General features: G+C 36.4%; 1 protein-coding gene across 22 annotated transcripts in view; it reads right to left on the reverse strand.

Moving 5' to 3' along the window:
• The window catches only part of NRXN1 (neurexin 1), a 1110252-nt gene that overhangs the window by 779310 nt on the left and 307197 nt on the right, over nucleotides 1-23745 (reverse strand). The window lies entirely within an intron of this gene.

The following is a 23745-nucleotide window of genomic DNA, read 5'->3' on the forward strand; positions in this document are numbered from 1 at the left end:
ATGTGAACTAGATTATTTCATTCTTTCCTTAAAGTCCTCAAATAATATTGAGAACACAATACAGAAATCCAGACCATGGTCTACAAATCTTCAGATGAAAGGGTCCTGCCCATTTCTGATTCTTTTTCTTATTCGTTGTTTCTGCCTCCAGATTATTCTTTTTGTTCCTTTAACTCTTCAATTTACCTTGAGCCTTTGTACCAGCTGTTCTCTAAGAGTATAATGTTTTTCCTAGCTCTTCACATGGCTGTACTTTCTGTAGCTCTTGGTTAAAGTCTCTGCCTTGAGTTGACTTGCCTGAATACCCTGTATCTGAATCTCCTACAACTCAGATCCATTTCTAACACTGTTCATCCCCGAACCTTCTTTATTTTCTTTATGGTAGGTGCCATTACTTAAAATTATCTTGTTGGTTTCATTTTAAGGTCAGCCTTCTCTCATGAGAAAGTAAGCATTGTGAGGGCAGAGTCCTCTTCTGTCTTGGTCACTCTATTTTCTACCTTTGAAAATAGGACTTGACAGTTTGCGCGTGCTCAGTAGATATTTGTTGACAATATAAGAAAGCAGATCTCAAAGTGTTATCTAAAGAAGCTTGTTAGTGCTACATTCCCTTCATGGGGCCCAAGGGTAAAAACCATTTTAATTTGCTCACAGATGTTTACTGGAGCTATCTAGAGGCTACATAACATGTAATTTACAACAGATTGACTGCAAAATTGGATAGATTTTTCAATAGTGGAAAGCAATGCTATTCTTATCATTAAATTATTTCTATTTCTAAATTATTTTTATTTTTATTTTTCATAAAAGCAAATTATTTTAATACACAATGGGATCATCATTTTAATAGTGTGAAATGAGATTGTTTAATAAAATAAATGTTTTCTCAGTTTTCGTTCTCAATAATATAGTAAATATTGATAGAGACAATCTACATAAACAGAAGTTCTTAGGGATCCTCAATAAATTTTAAGAGTTCCACATGGTCCTAAGTGCAAAAGTCTGAAAAGTACTAGAATAGAGTATGACCAACTAGTTTCCTTAATTTCCTAGACAATATCCATCCAGTAGAACATTTTCCTCTAGGTAGGACTGCTCCCAAATATCCAGCTAAAACATTTTCCTCTAGGTAGAACTGCTCCCAAATAGAACTGCTCCCAATTGATTGCTGGTTTTGCTATTCATTATTTACGGGAAGACTGACTATTCTTTTCTTTTCTTTTCTTTACTTTTCTTTTCTTTTTTTTCTTTCTTTCTTTTCTTTCTGTATTTCTTTCTTTTTTTTTTTTTTTTTTCCATCTCTTCAAATCCTAAGTATGCTTTAAGGCCATCTGGAGTATTATGAAATCTATGAAATCTTCCCCACAGTTTCAACATCAAAAGTTCTATGTGTCTTTTAAGCATTAATCACCTATGTTACTTAAATGACACTTTGGATTGTTTCTTATCTTCCCAAGTTTTCTGTAAACCTCCTTAGGAGCAGGAACTAAATGGTCTTTCAGAGACAGTAATGGAGGAGCCTGTATGTGCACCATGCAGACAGCATAAAATGCAAACAGTATCTTGTCCTCAATAAACTTTATCTTAAACCTACAGTATGAGATGATAAAGAATAAACTGTAAGAACAGAATGAACTCTCCGTTCTGAAACTTAAAAATTCCAGTAATACAACTTGTTTCTTTTTAAATTGCCCGAGGGCGATGCCTGGATGGCTCAGGGGCTGAGCTTCTGCCTTTGGCTCTGGGTCTGACCCCGGGGCCTGGGGACTGAGTCCTGCATCAGGCTCCTTGCAGAGAGCCTGCTTCTCCCTCTGCCTATGTCTCTGCCTCTCTCTCTGCCTCTCATGAATAAGTAAATAAAATCATAAATAAATAAATAAATAAATAAATAAATAAATAAATAAATAGCCTGAGGTTGGCAGAGTTCTCACCACCATAAAAAATGTTCATACCCTAATCCCTGGATCCTCTGAATATATAATTTACATGCCAAAAGGGATTGTGTAATTAAGGTTATAGATCTTAAAATGGGGATATTGTCCTGGATTATGTGAATTGGATCAATCTAATTATATGAGTCCTTAAGAGTAAAGAGTTTTTGTCTAGAAGCAAAGACATGTAACAGAAGGCATGCTTAGAGAACTGAAGTCCAAAAGAGATTCAAGATTTCTAGGGGAAAGGGAGCCCCACATGTGGGAAGCATGAAAAAGGAAGGAGGGTAACCTTTAGGCAAAATCCAGCCCCTTTTCATTGCCAGCAAAGAAACAGGACGTCAGTCCTGCAACTACATAGAACTGAATTCAGCCAAAAAAGTCTGAATGGGTTTGGAAACAGGTTTATCCTCAGAATTTCCAGAAAGGAAAGCAGCCCCACCAATACCCTCATTTTGGCCTAAGCAGAAGTGTGAGATAATATATTTGTGCCATTTTAAGCCATCTGTAGTGATTTTTTACAGTAACAATATAAAACTAATATAGCATCTTTGGTATATTAATTTCAAGTAATTCTAACAGCACACACAAAATACAACCAACATCATTAAAGTCCGTATAACTCACTCTTTCTGCCCACCCTGCTGCCTTCCTTAGCATACAAATTATGCACAGAGTAGACATGCTTGTATGATTAAAGACCCAGTAGAGACAGTAATAAACAGTCATTGTTTTAAAATTGTGTTTCCCTTGTTTGTTCTAAATGTGTACTTGTCCTCTTATAAGGGCCTGTTTGCAAAGCCGCTGTATAAAACTTTATGCTTAAACTTTCTGGCAAATGAAGTTAAAAGTGGCTCCAAAGGGATGTCCAAATCTGAAGCCATCTAAACTGCTAATAGTGTCAAATGAGATTGTTTTGCTACCAGCTCGATTTGGAAAAGTAACCAGCACCTGATCTGCAGCTGAGTTTCATGTAATTTAGTTGTCAAAGTGATGGAGCACAACTCTTCCATTTAATTTATATGAAATCAGCATCGACTTGACTGTATCCTTTCCCTGGCCAGTGGTAATTGTTCTGGACAAGATACTCTGTAAACGGTGTAGCCAAAACAAAAAAGAAAAGTTCAAGGGAAATAAAAAGTAAGACATGTTTTCTAGATGTGAATGTAAAGCATCTCATTTATTCCATGAAACTCAAAGTTTCATTGAAAGTTTAGGGACCTTGTTGTGACAGTACCACTAAGGTGAGAAGTCCTTGGAATTCTCCAGCTATCGACTCTTTACCTAATAAGACTCTAATAAAATACCAGATTTTGTTCCTACTGTATGTCATTTTGATAGGACATATCTTGGAGTTAAGATACAAAGACTGACCTTATTTCTTGGCTGTTCAGTCTCTTTAGAGAAAAAAATGTGAGGATAAGGTTTTATTTTGATACTCAGACCAAGAGATTTCCAAAGAATAGAGAGAAGGAACTAAACAAAAAATGGTCTTTACCCTCTTAAATTGTTCAAAAAGTGGTTCTCTCAGGATATCATGGAGAGAAGTAAACTCTAGTTCCTGCTAGACACTCTGTTCTTAGAAGTTAATGAAGTTATTCATTGTATCTAATCTATTTTTATTTTTTATTTTTATGTTTTTTAAGATTTTATTTATTTATTCATGAGAGACACACAGAAAGAGAGAGAGAGAGAGAGACAGACAGAGACAGAGACAGAGACACAGGTAGAGGGAGAAGCTGGCTCCATGCAGGGAGCCCGATGTGGGACTTGATCCCGGGACTCCAAGATCACGTCCTGGGCTGAAGGCGATGCTAAATCGCTGAGCCACCTGGGCTGCCCCTGATCTATTTTTTAATAGGTAATACTTTCTTTTTAAAAGAAAGAAGCATTAAGATAAGAGGAATTAAAAAGAGAAAAGTTTCTTTCCTATTTATGTCTCATTTGTCCAGTTTCCTTCCCAATTGCTACCACCTTCAGAGGAAACTGTCCTTATTGTTATTGTTACTGATTCTTCCAGAATTACCTTAGGCATATACAAACAAAAATAAGTATATTGTTATTATTATTGTTTTTTTTACACATGGAGTAACGTTCTTTTTAAAAAATTCCACTATGTTAAAATACAGTGTTATATTAGTTTCAGGCATACAATTGAGTGATTCAATAGTCCTATACATCACCTGGTGTTCTTCATGACAAGTGCATGGAGTAACAGCCTTTACAGGGTATTCTCTATCCCAGGATTTCTTTTAAATTTAGCATCTATCATCTTTCAAGATAATTAAGTATAGAATTTCTATAATCCTTGTAGTATATGCCGAGGAAGATCTGAGAGTCATAAAAATAAAATGTGTCACATTGAGATATGGAAGCTAAAGTACTTCATTTTAGAAAGGCTCCATCTCTGCTGTTTTTCTGCTAAGTCTTAGTTACTCAGGTTCTGTATTTTGCCTCTGAATAAGCCAAAGAAGCTATATTCCCACTTCAAAGGGGAAGTAAGAAAGTTAATCATTCTCTGAGTTTTGTCCTAAGCTCCAAATATCTGATAACATCTAAAAAGAGCCATATCCCAAATATGTTCCAGGACATTAGCTTTGAACAAACCTCAGCGGATGCTGGCAAAAACACCCCCTATCTTTGGTGATTTACGCAATAACCAACATTGTTCACCTGACACTTGCCTTTGACTGTGCCCTACCCTGGATTCTTGAAGGAAGACATAGTCTAGACTTTCCAATATAAACTACTAACCCTACATGATTAAGAGACTCATTCTCCTTTTCTTTTCGAGTCTCCCAAGCACTCTGTCTGCTATTCTCTGTCACTCGTGCTATTCTGTGTCACCTGTGACATTCAATAAACATTGTTTTCACTTTCTTGGGCTTGTGTTTGATTTCTACCACAAAGCAAAAGAGCTTTTGCTTTGCATCTTGGGGTCCCACAGGATCCCCCACTCTATGTCCTCAGACCCAGTTTGCCTGCCTGCATCTACATAGTTGCTGGTCCAGTATATCATATACCTCCTTTACTTTCAACAGAGGGATAGCAATTCTTAGGACCATTTTACAGATTAGGATGTTGAGGCTCAGGAAAATTAAATCTTTTGCTTGGATTTATATCATCAATTTGGAGTCTGTGTTTCTCCAAATTGTATTCTATTTCTACTATATTTTGTTACTATCCTCAGTACTTGATTGCCTATAATCTTGCATTATTCTCTGACGGTTTTATGCACACAAATCACTGGACTGCAAGGCACCTAGGACTCATTTCATTCATCTATCCATTCAGTGTTTGTAACACAATATAACAGCCGTGTCTCTTCAAATGCTTGGATGCCTATAATAGCCAAAATCCATTGGGAGACATATTTTCTCCTCCCTTCTCTCTTCTGCCATTTTTTTCCAATTGTGCCTTGCAGTGTACTTATTTGTCTTCCTAATCAGAGTTAGTATAGTGACCATAAGAATCATTCACATAGAGTCCCTCATAGGATGCCAATGCTTGACCATAGTCACATTCTCATATGTTTCATAAATACTCAATACAAATAAGCATTCATTAATAATTTATCTTTAACTGTACACCAATGACTGGAAATGATGGTTATAGTGCCAGGTTTCTTTAACCTGACTTCTAAAAAGATTGTTTCATAGAAAATAAGACCTAAAGGTATTTTGAGGAAAAAGCATTACACGGCTAAGTGAGTTCTGGAAATGTTACATGTTCTTAGAAATTCACCATGTCTGATATTATATACAAAGTGCTAAGAAGTGAGTGTAATTTTGCTTAAACTGGTGTTTCCAAATATATCTGCACATGGAACTCCCTTCCCAAATAACATACATGAGTGTCCTACAGACCATTTAATGAATAATACTTTTGGGAAAAAAGTTATAAAAGATGTTTGTCTTAAAAGATATTGCAGTTAAAAAAATAGTGTGTTCACCATGCATAAACACAGGTGGCAAGCATATCGGATGGAGTGACATAAATACCTCAGTTCTCTGCTACAAGCTTTGCAAGACTATATAGCTCAACTTCTTGATATAACTCTGAGAAGGACAGGGAAAATGTTTTCTGTGTATTAGACGTATGCATAGCTTTTTCTGAGCTTAAACTTTGACCTCCATAGCTCAGATTAAATAATTTAAAACAATAAAATTTTTAAACATCTCATAGTCAAGAAACAAACATCACTGTATTTACATTATACGATTATTTGTTTTTTTTTAGCTAACGTCTCAGATGAGTTCACTGAAATAAAGAACTGCAATATATATTTTGTTTTTTTTTAATTGGAAAGTCTTTTATAGCAACATGTGATATAAAATGATATTTAGTTATTGTCGGTATTGTCATTTCCCTAATGTTAAAACAATCACACAGATATTTTTTCAGAGTTCTCTATTTTCTCTGACTGAATACTCCTATCAATATAGCCCTTTTGTTTTATTCATTTTTCCCCCTCTCTAATAACAAGGTTTGAACAAGAGATAACAGCTAAATCTCCAGTGGGAGGAAAAAGAAATCCTACCAACAACAGTAAGAAAGAGAGTTTCTGAAATTCTCAAATGCTTTGGTAAAGGACTCTATTACTGTTAAGATTGTGTATTTCATTTAATCTTAAGTAAGGTAGATTTTACAGCAAAGCAAAATGATGAATGCTAAAGCTTTCCAAGGACAAATAGTTTTTAAAAATATCTATATCTCAGGGCTGTTCTTGAGAAAAAGCAAAACCAATTTCTAATAGTAAGAAGTGGGACTGGAAGGAGGGGAGCAAGATGAGAATTGACCTATAAAGTAGGAGTATGTTTAATAACATGAGGGAATTGTTTTCTAATGGCTGCAGTCATGCATAAATGTTGCAGGAATGCTGACAACACTGACTCCATCTTCGGCCCTCCTTCTTGATCATATTCACTCAATGACCTCTCTTGGGGCTATGTGTTCCAAGCCCCTGGAGATTTATATATCTATATATCTATATATCTATATATCTATATATCTATATATCTATATATCTATATATCTATATATCTATATCTATATATATAGATATAAATATATATATTTATCTAGATATATATCTTACAAATATATATATATATATATATATATATATCTTACAAATGTCCGCCAAAGCTTGGATTGGGGGGAGGCTTGCTTTGGCCTCCCAGGAATGTTAGATATAACACAGTCTTTCTTTTTCCTGATGTACATGTGGTGCCTTAAGGGTTAGCTGTCAATTAGGTGAATGCAAATCCTTTGATCTCATTACAAGAACCTTCTGCTTCTCCCTTCACTCTATTAAATCTGTGGACTAAGGTCCAGACTTTGCAGCTGGGTCACTGTCCACCCGATCCCCTCTGTCAGGATGTTATCCTGCATAAAACTGGGTAAACTGTAGGGAGTCACCTGCTTTGTTTTCTGGTCTCAGAGAGCCTTCTCTCAGTTTGGTGGATACTTTATTGTCCCTCTCTTAACTTTTAACATATGTAAGCTGATTTCTGCACTGCATAGTTCTAAGTGTCAGGGTGACAATTAAGGGAAAGGAACAAGCTTGTCTTGAAAGTTTTATTTCAGGTGGAAAAAAAGGAAAGAAAGATGTGTTAGTACCATTTTTTATAAGGCTTATTATATATTATTGTTTGTTTGGGGATGTTTCATTATCAGGTCTGTTTTGGTGATCAGTGGTTGCTCAAATAGACCCTTCTCTACCCTCTAAGTAGAGAAATCCATGGAGTGACATGAAAGCCCTTAGAGCATCCATGCACTCTAAAAGGATAAATAAAGCAAGATTGGTACCATGCAACAATGAGGATTATTAACTCTAGTTGAGCCTTATTGTGTGTCAGGCTTCATGCTAAAGATTTAACATAGGTTATAGAGCACCCACTTTAATCATGTGGACCAACCCATGATATACATTATATTAACCCATTTTACAGCTAAGGAAATAGAAACAGAACGAGTAAGAAGCTTGCCTAAGCTGCTGGGTGGTGAAATCAGGTAGGATTCAACCTGAGCCTGGAATGGTAAGCTTTATTTACTATAGAATAAAAAAAAAGTATAACCACAAAACAAAATATGAATGGGCAAAAAAGTACTTAACTTTTGAGTTTTATATATGTAGCTCATATAAATTCTGGTATTTCTATTCCAGTGTTGACAAACCTAGCTATGTTATAGTGATACATGAATGGAAATTTTTCTGGTTATACATAAAGTGGATCAGGTTTTAGAAGAGAGCTGGTGACTAATACTAGCTCTAGTATCTTCTACCAATAAAATGGCATGCACTCCTTTGTACTAATATGGACCTAAAATAGATTATAACAGTTGTCTACCAATCCAAATACAGTCCCTTTGAACTATTTTTCAAACTGTCCTCTTTATGGTTCATAATTGGGTCAAGTCTGATTTTTTCAAATATATATTGTTCATCTTTTGGGCAAGCCCTTTACTATTTTTATTTCTAAAGGAGTAGAAAGTGTTACCTTACAAAAATGAAAATACAAAACAAAACATGGAACAGATTATTTGATCAGTATACCACTGAGTACTTTCAAAAACTTTTAAAAGATTTTAAGGCATTAATATAGAGACTAAATAATGATTTCATCTTGAGGTAAGTTTCCAAGTATTTCAAGAACACCATGATTACTATCTTCTTCCTTTCTTTGTAAATCTTTAAAATACATTTCCATTATCAAAGTAACATGAGTGACCTCTCCTTCAAACTAACAAAACAAGTCTACTGATCTGGGATACTTTTTTAATCTATCTACCTACTGAGTCATCTATTCATTTCCTGTCCTGAGTTTGAGAGGAGCTTTAAGGCAGTAATCACATGATGCATGGGACATATTCTGGTTTATTTAATCCAAAGCAACATACTTCTATCAGCGTAAGGAGGACTTTTGCCTTAGTGAATGATCTTAGCTAACTGATAATACAATCTCAAGAGCAATTAGAGAATTAGAGATTCTCCAGTTGGTAAGTGACACCTCTGAAAGCTTTGTTCAAGATGAACATTGATTTTAAAAGGAATTTTCTCAGGAAATAGGTATATAGTAGCTGTGGCTTATGATAAACTGAAAACATTATTAAATATTTTAATTCAGGGATCCCTGGGTGGCGCAGCGGTTTGGCGCCTGCCTTTGGCCCAGGGCGCGATCCTGGAGACCCGGGATCGAATCCCACATCGGGCTCCCGGTGCATGGAGCCTACTTCTCTCTCTGCCTATGTCTCTGCCTCTCTCTCTCTCTGTGACTATCATAAGTAAATAAAAAAAAACTCAAAAAAATAAATTAAAAAATATTTTAATTCAATTTGATATTTTTATACTTGACTATATTTACCCATATACATAAATTTTACATAAATGTTATAATCAGTGTTATTGTCAATGGGAAAGTTATCAATGACTGGGGCAAATTAATCTCAATGTGATAACATAAAACAATTCCAATTTATGGGACTAAGACATATTTGCATTTTTTTACTAAGAATCAAGGATCATCCATAATATTTCCCAATTCAGATTCTACCTATTTTTTCCCTCATTGTTTAACCTAAAGCCTCTTGCTTTTCCTTGTTTTACAAAATTTGAACAACTATGAACTTATAGAAGTCAGTTTATCTCATGATATTTCAAATGAACTTGAACATCGTTTAGATAAGTTTAAAGTACCAACTGTAATTTTGTTAGGTATATGCAGCTGTCTCTCATGTTTCTGGTCATAAATTTTTCACTTTATTGTCTGAATATTTTTCTGAAGAAGGAGAAAAGGAAAATGGGTGTGTATGTATTTTCTTGGCTTAACTTTGATCTGTCTTGCTGTCTTTCATCACCTTTAGAAGAAACTGCATTTCACACTTAAGCTATTCCACTGTGGAATAAGTGATGACCATCCTATGGATTTTCACAGCTGTATAAAAGACATCCAGGTGCACCTGTCTTTTGAATCAGAACCCAGTTAGCCCCCCTCACATTTACAAAATTGCTTTTGGGAGATTCAAACCTGGATGACTTCCAAGCTAGTTAAAAATAATTCTAGAAGAAAAGTGCAGTGCTGGTTCTTGGAGGTGGAAACGTGAGTTAACGTTCAGCTGCAGCAGATTCCTTTCAGACTGTTCTGATACCCATTTCAACTTCCAAATTTCTTGCAGAAGTTATCTTGTACTTTCAGCTTTCTCCTGATAAACATATTGAAAATGCAGTCAAACAGCTTTTTATCACTTTAAAATTCGGGCTCAAATTTAATCCTGCTGCCCTGATGAAGCCAAGGAAGCTGCTAGGGCATTTTCATTATATCCAGTCCTGACTGCAGAACTCCCTGTCATTCTTTAAAACTCTGACAGCATCATTCATTTAGAACAATGTGATCGATCCAGAAGAAACCAGGGGCAATGAACTGTGGGTACTCATACAGAAGAGAATATCCAATCTAGTTGAAAAATGTTTCCCTCTTCATTCTTTGCCTAGAGATAAAGTCCCCCATCATTCAGATTTTCAGATTCTGTTAAATCTTAGTTTCCTGTGTTGTATTATGTCGCTTGCATTTAAATCTCAGCTATCAGTTATACTTGCATAATCTCCAGTCAAAGATGTTAGAATTGCCTATCATTACCACATATCCTATATCTAAAACTGCAGATGGGGATCCCTGGGTGGCACAGCGGTTTGGCGCCTGCCTTTGGCCCAGGGCGCGATCCTGGAGACCCGGGATCGAATCCCACGTCGGGCTCCCGGTCCATGGAGCCTGCGTCTCCCTCTGCCTATGTCTCTGCCTCTGTGTGTGTGTGTGTGTGTGTGTGTGTGACTATCATAAACTAAATTAAAAAAAATTAAAAAATAAAACTGCAGATGGCTAACTGAATATTATATATATTTTATAAGGATGGCAGGTATTATATAGAGGCAGCCTAATAACCTTTAACTTATATAGGAATAGACCACTCCTTAATATTTTAGGACTAACATAAGAAAACCACTAGAAGAGCAACTGTTCTTACACTGGCCAACACTCTGAAAATTAGAACTGAAATAAATGAATCTACAAGTTAAGGAAAGTTAGAGTTGAAAAAAAAATCAGAGGTAATCTCATGTAATGATTCTTAATCTAGGTTCCTCAGGTACTCAGGGAATTGATAAAGAGGTGTTGGTGGCTCATGAACCATTTTTGATATTCTCAAAAGTATCACAGCAATTGTAACTGAAAGGACTGCACATGGTAACTAAACTGGCAATTTTATCAGCATTTGCCTGGGATTATACAGGCTTAATGTGCACACTTAGCATTTACTCTTACTGTCCAATTGATTTTCTTTGTGATAAGATTGTTTGGTTCTTATTACTGAGAACAGGGCTATGGCTTCCCTGTTAGGTCCCCTCTATCAGGATAAAGGATTTGAAGCACCTGGAAAAAATAAAATTTTCATAGTTTCAGAGGATTTGCATGACCTTGAAATGTAGTGCTCAATGACAGTGGGTACCTAAGTTACACAAGATAAGACTCATTTCCCCATAGGTTATGGTCCCCCTGCCCAAAATAACTCCATGTAGTGGGATGAGAACTGTAAGATCACATAGGAAGGGAAAATCTATTGTGTATCAGGAGGATGTATTCTCCTTCTCTCCATTCCTCATTTCAGTCCCTCTACCTCTCCTCACAGTTTCTTTTCTTGGGACTAAGCAAGTAGGAAGACAGTGCTGGGCCCTTAGTCAGGTGGAAGAAGTCCAAGGCAATGAAGCCAGAGTCAAGATTACACTAAGTGAGCCCCCAGATATAACTCAAAGCCAAGCAATCTCCTCAGAACAAACAAATGGCCTTTTTGTGCTGTGGCCTCTGGCCTTCACAAAAGGGAGCACAGGTTCTATATGGACAGCAGATTTTCTGGTGCTTTCTAAGGGTGATTTACCTCTGCCCTTGGCCTCCTGACAGCTACTTAGAAGAACCTCTTAGACGTGTTAAGGGCAGTATAGTCCCCTCTCACAGCATTGGCAGATGGCATTAGCTTCTTCCATAGACCATACGGGCCTACTTGTTGCAAAAGGAGCTTAGTCTTGGTAGATGGTATGCAATATATACATGCATTTGTTCAAAAAATATATCGAATGCCTGTTATGTACTTACTAGGCATTGAGATACTACCCTTAACCATAGAGAGACTGTTCTTATCAGGCTTATATTCTAGCAGGGAAAAATATATTAAGTAGAAATGCATAGTGCTATAAAAGAGTACAATAAGGGAATCTAATCTGGCTCCAGAGAGTCAGAAAAGGTTTTCCCAAAGGAAGTAACTTGTGTACTCTGACAAGGGAGGCCACATCATTTTAGAGAAGGGCATCATTAACAAATTATATAGAATAGCAGTCAAAGACATGGACTTTGTCACCCTAACTAAACCTGAAGAAATAAATCACAAAGACTGAGAGGAATCTAAACAATAAACAAACACCAAGATTTTATTCTCTGACCTGGTACCTCTGCTTTAAATTGATTCTGGCAGATTTCTTGGCCCATTGGGTAAGAACCGCTTTATGTTTAAAGAACGAACTATCCATTGGTTTTAGTCCAGAATGTTAGAAATTTGGCTTGCATTAAATCATTTGTACATTCCTAGAAGGAGGCCACCATCTGCCAGATCCTCTAAGATCACAGGAATATCAAGAGCTCAGCTAAAATGGAGGCACTTTGGTGGTCTAACTCCCCAGCAATCCCATTTCAAAGGATATATTTTGAGTTGATATAAGTAAGACTACACTCTTATTGGTCAAAAAACGGGGAAATATCTTGAGTCATCTGAATTGTTGGCTAGAAAGCAACCCTGAGAACATATGCAATAAATAAGCAAGTATTTCCTATATAAAGGAAGGAAGGTGAAAACAGGGAGAGCAGTTAAAGTTGTCTGCTCACAACTTCACATTGTGGGTGAACAGAGAGTTTTCAAAAGGAGCTGCAGAAATGTACTACCACTTAAGGTAATTGAATTGTCAGCCACTTAGTAGGAAAGAACCACCTGAACAGATAATTGGTATCCCTGATAACTGCCAGAGGGCCTTGATATTTCAGCAAGTTTATAAATTTATAAACTTATATCTTGATCATATGATGTATTAACCTCAGACCACTATGAAGAATATTTCATTTCCCACTGCTATAAATATATACCTGTTTCTTATTCATGAGGCACCCTGCCCCTCCAACATACACACTTCCTCTTTGTAAGACAGATCCTTATAAACTTTATTCTAGCTCTGCCTATTCTTGAGTTTGACTTCTGTACTTTTCAACAAGCTATTGGCTGTCATTAATACTTTCCACAAGTGCAATAGTTTATTATTTGGATATGGTTCAGAGTTTTAAGTTAATGTCAAATTGACACATTTTCCAGCCTAAATATACTTCACCCATCTTTGAAGGATTTATGAATAAACATTTAAAAATGTCAAAAATAAATGGACTCAACACTTAGCTTATACATATTAAAAATTTATGTCTAATTCTTTGCCAATAAGTGAGCACATGGGGCAGGGCTATTAAGCATCTAGCTTGAACTTTTCTGTTTCCTTCTGCTTTTTTGGCAAGGAAAGGACAAATCTTTATTTGACTTTTGTTAGTTTGGTTATCAACTTTAACTAGTTTTTTGAGATGCCAAATTTAGTATGCTTTATTGTTTATTAACTTCCTTTGTGCATGTATCCATACCCAATGCTAGATTACTGTTAAGTACAGTAAGACCTTGAACACCTTTACCTACTACGGCCCCCTAATTAAAAAGAAATATTTAATGGCTCTTCTGGTCTTTATGATAAAGAAGAAAATAACAGAAAAAGAGGCAAAACTAATGTAAAATAGAAACTTCCATGCAGTTACTTGTGTCAGCTGAGCTTAAAATTTGGCTCCTATATTCTCAAATTCAACAACCTTGCATAGCAAGTACTAACTTCTGTTATAAATTTCTTTTAAGATTTTATTTATTTATTCATGAGACACACACACACACACACACACACACACAGAGGCAGAGACGCAGGCAGAGGAAGAAGCAGGTTCCATGCAGGGGGCCTGATGCAGGACTCGATTCCAGGACTCCAGGATTATGCCCTGGACTGAAGGCAGACGCTTAACCGCTGAGCCACACAGGCGTCCCTATTATAGGTTTCTATCTAAATTGATGGTAGTCAACTGTGGTAAGTTTAATGAGTTAGAATGTTTACTGAGAAGCACACTCCCAGGAACTACCAGTAGAAGGTCTGGAAGGCCTCAGGAATCTGCATTTTTATCCCTCCAAGTAATTCTAAAATGTTGGTTCAGACATTACACTTTGTGCAACACTAACATTTTTACCAGTGGGAAAGGAAATTAGATTTACCTCTAAGCTTACTAACTTCTAGAAACCTGCTAAGTACTACATATTATGTTAAATCATATGATCTTCAAAAAAATGTAATGCATAATCTACTTTACAGGTTCAGAGAATTTAACCTGGCTGAGGTTACACAATAAATCACAGGAATCAGGTTCCAAAAAAGAGAAGTCAGATTCTAAAACCCTCCCTTTCCTTTCTGATGCTGCTACTCTATATACCAAAGCAATAAAAGTAATTACTATTTTTCAAAAATCCTTCCAACTCTACAAATTTAAGTTAGAATTAAAAAAAAAAAGCTTTTAGGGTTATTAAATTTACTAAACAAAATCACCCCCTTCATCAAGCTCTCCTTGATCAAATTTTGATGGTAGTTCAGTCTCTTAGACACCCTGTGGTCAGCTTCTTAGTTAATCAAAGATCTTGGTATAATGTAGGTCAACTAAGGACCCCTGTGTCCTTATATGGCCTTTCATACTTTTCAAAGGGCTTTTAGATACATTACCTCATTTGATTCTTCTAACACACTGATAGATCACACAAAATAGATGACATCTTTGTCTCCTGATACCAAAAATCACAACAGGGTTCTCACTCTGCTCCTTAGTTCAGAGGCATCATCATTTCAGCACTTTAACTCACATACGCAGAATTTATTTGAGCTGCTCCCCTGCCCTGTGAGCTTGGTGGCTTTGTGTCCCTGTATAACCTCAAGACTGCAGTGTCTGTTGAAGAGGACCAACCTAACCAGCAAAAGATGGTGTTACTAGGAAATCTAGCTGAAATACCTTTAACTTTATTTTTTTCTCTCGCAATGTATGTAATCACAGAAAAAATATTCTCTAATTATTCAAGTTTAAATATTTCATTTTATGTAAATGCTATTTTATACTCATTTTGTTTCCAGGTATAAAAATATGGCTTTACATCCTTTGTGTTTATATTTCTGATAGTTATGTTTAAAGTATTACAGTTACAATGGCTAATTTCACCCTATGTCCATTTAGAAACCTCTTCTTCTAATGTAATGCCCTTACACATGACCACAGAATTGTATTAGAAGCTTTTAAACAGTAACATTTTGTAGAATCTGCTGAGCCCTGACCTGGCAAGTGCTAGGCTGGCAGAGGTTCCCTATGTGGGATGTTCTAGCTGTACCATGAAGCAGCCAGCCATGGGTGATTGGCTTGACCCTGGGTTAAAGTCAGCTAAGAGAAAGAAAAAATAATAATAATAAAATCATCCTGCCCTTTTCAAATACACGTTGTGGTTTCTCTTCTTTCTTTCTTTTTTTTTTTTTATGATAGTCACAGAGAGAGAGAGAGAGAGAGAGAGAGAGGCAGAGACACAGGCAGAGGGAGATGCAGGCTCCATGCACCGGGAGCCCGGCGTGGGATTCGATCCCGGGTCTCCAGGATCATGCCCCGAGCCAAAGGCAGGCGCTAAATCGCTGCGCCACCCAGGGATCCCTGTGGTTTCTCTTCTATTTCCAATTTATACATGTGTAAGAAAGAAACTGGTTAGGAGCATAGTGTGTGCATGCATGCATACGTGTGTGTGTGTGTGTGTGTGTGTGTGTGTGTGTGTCTAAATGCACTGAGCAAAAAACTGTAGAGAGAGACTATTTTACCACTAATTATTAGCAATTGAATTTTGCCAAAACATAACAGCATATATAAACGAAAAAACCTGTTTGGTTTTTTGAGGAATAACCTGACCTAGGTTAGTTTACTCCTAAATCAAATCAAAGGTAAGATCCTGTTCTCTTGGAAAAGTGTAATAGAAATGCAATGTGATGTGCTCTGATATTTTTATCACCCAAATGTACAGTAAACTAAAGTGTTGCTGAATTTGAATTATACTATCACATCCTTGACAATGATCATATAAATACCAAAGGGACAGAGAGATGAGCAAGCTATTTGATTAGTATCGAACAGTAAACTAGGCATACAGTTTTTACTTTAAAAATAAGAAACAAGTAAGTTGAAACATTGGGGAAGTGGCAAGATATGTGACAAAGAGTAGTGTGAACTGGCATCTGTCTTCCTGACCCTTTCCTGTTACCATTTCCAGTAGCTAAATTAACTTTAGTCAAGGTTAACCAACTCTATTCTATTGCCATGGATGGGTCTCTTGGCTATACAATTTGTACTTTAATCCTCCAGGAAATTGCAAGAAGCCAAATGAAATCTTTCACATCCAGCTAGAAGGAGGAGAGAGGAGAGCCATAATTCAGACCTCACTATAATACATTATGAGAAATTTGTCTTTTTTTAGTGTCATTCCCTAGGAAGATAACCCCTTCTTGTCTCTAATACTTAGAAGCTAGGTTGGTGTATGTCCAACATCAGAATCATGGCCATTTTTCTGCTGAGCCGCTCATCTTGGAAGTAAAAGATAATATACTCCCTCCAGCAATCATTAGCCATGGAAATTGTCTCAGTACACGGTTACATGAGCTAAAAATAGATTGTTAATTTTGTTCATTTTATAGCACCAAGTTAGAAATTGCAAGTTTCCAGGACAAATCCAAACATACTAAATTCTCAACAGATATTTCCATACTTCTGATATATGGTGCTAAATTGTTCTATCAGATGCAAACTATGATGATGAGTATCCTAGGTAGCAGCCTGGAATTGTAGACTGTTAGCTGATCTGTGAGTCATGATGCTTGGTTCTACCACCAATATGAGTAGATGATAGGTAGATTGTTCTAACTCTGTTTCCTTCATACATCTGTTAAATGGTACCGAGTATGTTTAAATCACAAAATGTCATAACAATTCAGCAATATGAAAGGAATGTGAAATCGGAAGAAGCTGAAGTTACTATTCAATTATATGCTATAATGACATAGAAAGGGGTTTGCAACAGCTCCAGAGAAATTTAGGTTAAAATCCATACACAGTTTGTTTATTGGTAAAGTGTCAGAATCATGAATGAGCCATTGTATTGAAAACAATACAGAGGATGTATATTAAGCAACCACTTCTCAAAGGTGACCACACCTCCATCCATATTATCTAGCCAGAAATTTAGTTTATTTCATCTTAGTCAGATGATAATGATTAATAGTCATCTTCTCATAAGTAGAGTGAAGTAGTAAGGCAAACATGGGATTTAAGGTCATACTTGGATTCACATCCGTGTTCTGACAGATGTCCAGATCTGTGGCATTGGGTAAGCCTTCACCATTTGCCCTCAGTCTCTTTATTATCTACAATTTTAACTTTAAGAATATTTCTTACAGGGTTTCTGTAAAGATCACATAAGAAATTGGATATAAAAGTGACTTGTAAACTGGAAATTGCTTTGAAATATTGTTATTATTACTACAGAGTTCATAAATATGCCATTTACTCCTAGAAATCTAAGTAACTCCTATAACATCATATCTCCAATCTAATTTTTCCAGACATCATTAAGTACTCACCATACTGAACTTCATCCTATATAGCATAGTAAACTCACTATCTCCTATATTGTGCATTATTGCCTTTTTGTTTAGTGTACCTGCCATATTCTCTCTTCTTAGATCCACTTGAAACACTTTCTGCTTTTCTCCATACATCTTTCAAGGCCCAGATCAGTTGTCACCTCTTCTGTGAAGTTCCCGCCTTCACCCATCATTAGATTCCATACTTACTGATCTCTTTTCCAATGTTATTGTTGTCTGACCTCTTAAAAAGTTGTCTGACTTTTTTTTTCCCCCAAATAATGTGTGCATATTTCATCACTACCATAAGGACAAAGGTTCTTGAGTTTAGAGAATATGAATCACACTTTCCAGCCCCAACACACCTACTGAAGTATCTGGTAAGCAATAGTCAATGTGTGATGACTGATATGAATGAAATGAATGAAAATGTAATGCAGTAATAAAAACTGAGGTCTAAATATCTATTCCATGTGGCAGGGTGCCTTTTTCTAATACTGTGTTCCAATATGATTTTCCAGTTGAAGTTTGCATACTGTTCCACCTCAGTATACAAATGTTTAACACAACTGCAAAAAGACAGCCTGATATAAACTAACCATTTCAGAGTTTAGGTTACCTACAGATTAAAAACAAACCGATTTCTTTTTACAAAGGAGAAATATTTAAGAAGCTGCAATCCACAGTATATTTGGAAGGAATCTATGTAATGCTGACTAAATTAAAACACAAAATACTGATGAAAAAGAGAGACTCAAACAATTGGCTAAGTAATAATGGAAAACAAAATAATAGAATATGGGTAAAAATAATTACAGTCTACATTTCAAATAAGAAATTATGAACTGAAAACAAAGGAAATAAATTTACTCATGTAAGCAAGTGGTCTCCTAAACTGCCAACTCATTAGCTATGAAAACAAGACTTCATTTTATTCTAGTTTACCTAAATTATCATGTCTATTTCTATTCACATATATATCTCTTGATATGGAAAGGACATGGTTTACTCAATTACAATATTAGATTTTAGGAACGAACAATTGTTAGGATTTAGCAAATGTCAGACAACATCATGGGCACCTTCAGAAACACAATTTCTGTGAACCCTCTTTTTTTTAAGATTTTATTTATTTATTTTCATGAGAGACAGAGAGAGAGAGGCAGAGACACATGATGGGCACCTTCAGAAAGAATTTCTGCTAACCCTCTTTTTTTTTTTTTGAAGATTTTATTTATTCATGAGAGACACAGAGAGAGAGACAAGGACAGGCAGAGGGGGAAGCAGGCTCCATGCACCGGGAGCCGGACGTGGGACTCGATCCCGGGTCTCCAGGATTACGCCCTAGGCTGCAGGCGGCGCTAAACCGCTGCGCCACCAGGGCTGCCCTCTGCTAACCTTCTTAATTGTCATCCTTTGTATTCCTTAACTATGTCCTTTATCATTAATTTGACATTTAATACCATACTATCTGAATACTAATAAGAGATATTTGCCATCTTTTCCATTATTTATTAGAACTACTATTTCTCTCTTACCTTTCCATTTGTTTATTCTGGTTAAATATTTATTTAATAAGTGACTACTAGGTACAAGTATTGTTCTTAGTTCAGGACATAGACTAGGGGATAAAACAAAGTCCATTAACTAAAAGAGCCTTCATGTTAGTGTTACTTAATTATTTGTATATATGTATATATATGGGACGCCTTGGTGGCTCAGCGGTTAAGCATCTGCCTTCAGCTCAGGGCATGATCCCAGGGCCCAGGATTGAGTCCCACACTGGGCTCCCCTAAGAGAGCCTGCTTCTCCCTCTGCCTATGTCTCTGCCTCTCTCATGAATAAATAAATAACATTTTTAAAAAGCCTTAAAAATTATTTGTATATATATATGCACCCAAACCAGATTGTTAGCTTCTTGGAAGCTAGTTTCTTAACTTTGTTTCTTTGTATCCTCTACAGTACCTAGCATGGTAAGAACTTAATTTAAAATTGGCATTCAATAGATATGTTACTTTATTTAAAAATGTTTATCACTATGAATTAAATGACATTTAATAATTTAAAATTATTAAAATTATTATTTATCAAATTGCCTTAAAGATTCTAAGAATCTTAAGACATCAAATTCTGAGTACTTGGTAAGGTTTAAAGATTCAATGAAAAGTCTAGTAAGTCTAATAGGTTGGTTTCCACATTCCACATACCCCCCAACCCTTTCAGATCCCATTGAAACACAATTATTTATATAGATTTCTAGGTCAGATTTCTGTTCTTCTTGGAACAATACCCATATTTATAATGATGATAGTTAAGCTTCTAGTGTGTGTGTTTTTTTTTATGGTGATTCTCAATAATAGGATGACAAACTCTTAAATGGTATCTCTTTAGAGAAGACTAAGACTTTCTTCAATTATTTTAATAAGACTTTGCATTTGAAAACAGAAATTCTTGTTTTGATATCAGGTGAAGGAATTTCGCTTAGAATTATAATCTATACATATATTGTTCTGTTCATTTTTCTCAGGCAGTCAGAAGCTAGGGCAATATTTTGGGTCTCTGATCTCCACATCTTTAGTTATTCCTGGGTGTTCTCTTTGCTATGCTTTGAATGGCAGAATAATATAGTGGTTAAATGCAGGGGTTTTTAAGAAACGACTTGAGATAAAAATAGTTTCCTCTTTTCAGGACTTTTATGAGAGCATATAAAAATTACATACTAAGTGCTCATCAAATGATGTATGTATGTATCATTGTATATACATCAAAGATGGGGGGTGGTGGTAAAAGAAAAGACTAGTGGAAAGTTTATCTTCTTTCTGAGACCAGATAATAAAGCATATGTTGTAGTATAAATATTTTGTATAGGTATAGATTATGGAGGCCCAAAAAAGCTGGTTTAGCCACATTACCATCAATAGAGTTGCCTAAGGATTGACATAGACACACAAACATCATCGTGGCTGGTATATGGGCAGTGAAGCATGTTTGCATATTAATAAAAGGTGGAGTCATTGTATTCTCAACAAACAAACAAACAAACAAACGTTATATTGCCGTATATAATCCCAATACAATACTGCTATTGGTCTGCAATGTGTTGATGTTACACATAAGACAGCCAGGGTCAGAAACTTTAAGTAGTATGCTCAAGTTCACACAGTGATTTCATTTAGGACTTGACAAGGAGTCCAAAGCTGGATGAGTAATCAAAGGCCATTACTAATTGTGGTATCAGGAAAATAAGAGCCTTTCAGCAGAGCATTTCAAGTTCAAAGCTTTTAGGGTCAAGTGCTGTGTATGAACACAGAAGTGTGTGTGTGTGTGTGTGTGTGTGTGTGTGTATTATAATTAAGAGAGAACTATGGAAAACAGATAACACGGTAACGTTGTTAGGTTTCCTGGTTTTTGTTAAAGCCATAGACATTCAATGTCCTTCCCTTCCTCCCTTCTTTCATTCCTCCTTTTCTTCTTTCTTTGATACTAAGTTAACTAAACAGACCATTTCTAATCCCTGCTTTAGGAGGTTTTGCACAGATGTTATAAAAACAAACAAAAACCAAACCACAGCTTCCACTATTGTGAATATAATGAGAGATATTCAAAGAATTGGAGATTTGGAGACTAGCCAGTATGAAGTGGGAAATTCTCATTTTCATCTCTCAACTGTCACAATTATGTTTTTTTTTAAAGATTTTATTTATTTATTTATTCATGGGAGACACACAGAGAGAGGCAGAGACATAGGCAGAGGGAGAAGCAGGCTCCATGTGGGGAGCCCGACATGGGACTCAATCCCCAGACCCCAGGATCATAACCTGGTCCGAAGGCAAACACCTGACCACTGAGCCACCCAGGTGTCCCTGTCACAATTATGTTTGTTTATATTATGTTCTGTTCATTAAGCCTCTTAGTATAACTCCAGTTTATGAACCTTTATAATGAATTGAACATGGAGAAAAGAATACCACTTTGTCAGTATAATCGGCATATTCAAGCAAAGATGAGTATTAAAAGGGTAAATTATCTCCATTTTAAAATAAATTTATTATTTAAAATTAATATCATTTAGGTTTTGCTTGGTTGCGGCTATTAGCACTGAGATTGCTGGAATTTCTGGAATTCTATATAACTGAAATTTATAAATGTTTACCTTCCTAGTCTTGAAATCCTTCCTTAGCTCAACTTCACTTATAAAAATTCTCTCTGTATTTCGAAACTAGGTTCACATTAAGCAGCCTTCCTGAGGTCTCCCCATTATCCCCAATGAAATGCTTGGAACAACAGAAGAGGTAAAGCTGAGTGAAGCCACTAGCCATGCCCAAAGTAGCCCTCAGACTTCCATATAGATAAATACAGACACATATTTAAAGAATAGGTTATAAAGGCATTAAATCATTAATCTCCTCAGGGTGCCAAATTTTCAGCCTGCATAGGATGTCTAGGTGTTTGGCTCGTGCTTTTGCTGTAAATATGTGAAGACTGTGATCTGATTTTTGGATTAGAAAATGAAGTCTGTACAACTAATACAAATATATTTGTGTGTGTGTGTGTATTCCTTTTTTAATTTTTTTGTTCCATCTTGAGCATTGGGAGAAATTATAATAGAGACCTTTATTTTGAGAAACTCTCACAAATTAAATAGAGCAGATTTTATGTACAAGTAGTTTCAACATGTCTCTTTCAGCCTACCTTATTTCCTCCAATCCAGGCTATGCATAAGACACATTTAAAAAGGCAGAGCTGCATCTTCCAGTTAATTTGAACTCTGCCTGTTTCTATCCATCTGTAAGCACACAAAACAGTTCTGAGCCCTCAGGGGTTCCTTGCTCACATGAGATCCTTCTATTATGCAATATTACTGGTATGAGGGTAGGGAAAAGAATCAGTGGCTGAAACAGGTATCTGTATTCCTGCCTACATCAAAGGGCTACATTCTTCTTTCATGGAACTTAGAGCTCTCAGGAGGGTAAAAAAAAGGATCTGTGCTCAGCCACAATGTGCTATTTTACATTTATAAACCACTAATTACAGTTTCTCCGGGATCTCCTGCATGTCTAAAACCACTCAGACTGAATTACAGATTAGACACTTCACCAAAGAGATTCTCTGTTCCTGCTATCAAGTCTTGGAGCACATGACAATAATTATGGTTCAGAGAAACACTAGAACGGGAGAAGAGCTCCCAGGAGCCACTTAGCTCTTCTTCCTTCCTGCTTCCTTCTCCCCACCCCATCTCTGAAACCTGAACCAGCCACTCAGATGAACAGCCTGATAGTCACTGCTAGATGCAGCACAACACCTGCATTTTACTGCAGCTGTTCCACTGACAATTCAGTTCTGGCCTGGAATTCAACAGCACAGACTCTCCTCCAGTTCTTGGGGGGTCAGAAGTTCCTTGTCCATATCTGTACCCCAATAAACAGGCTTTTATCTCCAAGCACATGGAAAGCTTAGTTCTATAAAAATAGATGTGAACATGGAAACTGTGACCCCAGTCTAGATGACTCAGCTGGCGTGGACCATTCCACTTCTGAGGATAGCTCACATATCTGCTCTCCCAGATTACACCTTCAATTCCCAATCACAGAGCAGAGCGTCCAAGGAACCATCAGTCTTCTGGAGATACAAACCATAGACTCCTACCTTAGCAGTTCCGATAATCTACACTGTTCTTTCCTCTGTCAATTCTGTTATAAAATGAACTCTAATTTATGATGGACTCTAGTAAATATCAGAGCAAAGAGCAAGATCCTGAAGCATGCATCTCAGAGTGGTATGCCTTGCTCTGTACTAACCATAAATACTATTAAGCCCCCTCTGACATGTAGTAGCTACTTTTGCATTTATAGCTATTAAAAGAAGGGAAAACTGGAAAGCTAGGGCCACTTCATTTTTCTTACATATAGTGCGTTTTCCCCTGTCTCCGCCAAACAAATGGCTACATGGAGTATTAATCCTTAGGAAACCAAGTCACCGACTGAAGTGGTG

This window comes from Canis aureus, chromosome 11 (assembly GCF_053574225.1).
Source record: "Canis aureus isolate CA01 chromosome 11, VMU_Caureus_v.1.0, whole genome shotgun sequence".
NCBI lineage: Eukaryota > Metazoa > Chordata > Mammalia > Carnivora > Canidae > Canis > Canis aureus.